Below are 2,425 nucleotides of genomic sequence, written 5' to 3'. Positions count from 1 at the left end.
GGGAAGTGCCGGGACAGGGCAGGAAAGCGCCGGGACAGGGCAGGAAAGCGCCGGGCAGGGACACGGCTCCTCCCGCCGCGGCTTCCGCCCACGTGACGGCGGCGCGCCGCTCGGGCCGGGCCGCCCGGCAGCGCCCCCTGGCGGGGAGGAGCGGGCGCGGCGGGCGCGGGGCACAGAGACCGAGCCAAAAGTGACGTCACGGCAGAGGCACTGAGGGCGTTCAGGCCTGTTAGCGGACAAATGAGTCCACAAAAGAGATACAGGTAAACCTGGTGTTGAAAGATGCATACAGTGCATTACAGCGTCACACAATCAATTTCGAATTACAGTGTCCAGCTCTGACTGCGTGCTGTAACTCCATTTGGCCACAGCATCAGGACTAATGTCACTTCACAGAATCAGCAAGGTTGGAAGAGACCCTAAAGACCATCCACCCAGTCCAACAATCCACGCAGCACTATCACTGCAACCTCTAAACCAGTATCACCCAGTACCAGATCCAGACACCTTTTGACCACCTCCAGGGACTGGTGACTCCACCACCCCAGGCAACCTAGTCCAGTGCCTGACAACACAGAGTGAAAAGAAATTCTAATATTTCATCTGAATCTCCCCTGTCTGAGCTTTAGGCCATCTCCTCCTGTCCTCTCACTGCAGGCACAGCAGGAGAGACGAACCCCTCCCCACTGAGCCTGAGCCGCCCTTCAGGGAGCTGTGGAGGGCACTGAGGTCCCTCCTGAGCCCTCTCCAGGCTAAACACACCCAGCTCCCTCAGCTGTTCCTAAATGGACGTGTTTTCTGGAGCCTTCGTGAGCCTTGCTGCCCTTCACGGGACTCACTCCAGCACCTCCATTTCCCTTTGAAAGTGAGGGGTCCAAAACTGAACACAGGGCTGGAGGTGAGGCTTCACCAGTGCTGAGTACAGGGGACAATCCCTGCCCTGCTCCTGCTGGCCACACTATTGCTGGTACAGGCCAGGGTGCCATTGGCCTGCTTGGCCACCTGGGCACAGCTGGCTCATGTTCAGCTCATATTCATAATGCGTGAACAGCACTCAGATTTTTGCTTTGCTCCTAGGTAGAAGAATCTGGACTAATTGACAGTCTTTGGTGTCAGTGATAATCCAGATGGGAAAATTACGCTGAAACTAGATTTAGGATTTGGCATTTAACCATGAGAACTGATGTCCAAATTGGCTATAGGTACTTGTAGTCACTGATGAATTCTGTGAAAACTGGAACATTCTCCACATGATCAATACATTTACCTAATTTTAGCATTGTTAATATAATGGAGTGCAGAGTTAAGGATAGACTGAAATCATTCCAGATTAAATTGTATATGATTTATTCATTCTAGTGTGTAGCTGATAAAATGTATTTGTGAGGCCATGACCAATAAAGAACAGAAAACATCCTTTCCAAGGAATTGTTCTAAATTGCCAGTATGTGGATTTCTAATGTGTAGAACTGTGTTTCTGTATTTCCTGTGTCATATTTCCACTTGATCAAAAGCATTAATTGAGATGAGCTCAGTTGATTACAGCATGGTGCTAACATCACCAATGTTGTAGGTCTGAGCCCCATATGGGCAATTCACTTAAGAGCTGGATTTGATAATCCTTGCGTGTCCCTTCCCCAAATATTCTGTGATTAAATATGACTGACCAATTAAATCTTGCTGAATGTACTTTTATTTTCTGACTTACAAAAACCATGCTGTATAATTCTATAATATATCATTCATGAGGGCCATGGTTAAATAGAAGTTATAGTTTGGTAATTTCTTAATTCAGCCACAAAATGTAACTGTCTCTGTCTAGCTCTATAAAAACCGGACAAGGCAGCCATAAAATACTGGACAAAGTTTCATAAAACTGTTGTTATTAGGCAGAACACTCTAATTTCCTATCTTTGAGCTTTAATTATGCTAAAAGAAAAAGGAAACCACACTAAAATGCACTTTTTACTGCTAAAATGGGTTTACACATTAAAACTGACAAGAGATCATCTACCAAGATTCACAGTGCCGTCCTCTCCCCTCCCACTTCAGCTTTTCACAGATGCTCTTTAGAAAGGGTGTTTGATCTTCCAATACGGACTTTAAGTCATGAAAAAATATCCATAAAATATATATTAAAAACTACAAAATACAATCACTCACTTTACTAGAAAAAAGATTTCTATGCTGAAAGTGACTGAAAGCATTGGGAAATGGATAGATGGCAGGGAAAGCAATATAGGCTTGTGTTGGAAAGAGGTATGTTAGCATACCTATGACCTCAAAAAGGAGAAGTATGAGAAATAACCTAGAAGGCACAGTCCAGAACATGCTCCCTGTTTCACTACCAAAATGTTTTTTAAAATTCTGCACTGATCTGTATTTGCTTAATTTAGGATGCAAGAAAATACTAGTTATCCACAAA

This window comes from Ammospiza nelsoni, chromosome 4 (genome assembly GCF_027579445.1).
Source record: "Ammospiza nelsoni isolate bAmmNel1 chromosome 4, bAmmNel1.pri, whole genome shotgun sequence".
In the NCBI taxonomy this organism is placed as follows: Eukaryota; Metazoa; Chordata; class Aves; order Passeriformes; family Passerellidae; genus Ammospiza; species Ammospiza nelsoni.
The sequence above is the reverse complement of the archived record's forward strand: the minus strand, read 5'-3'. Positions refer to the sequence as shown.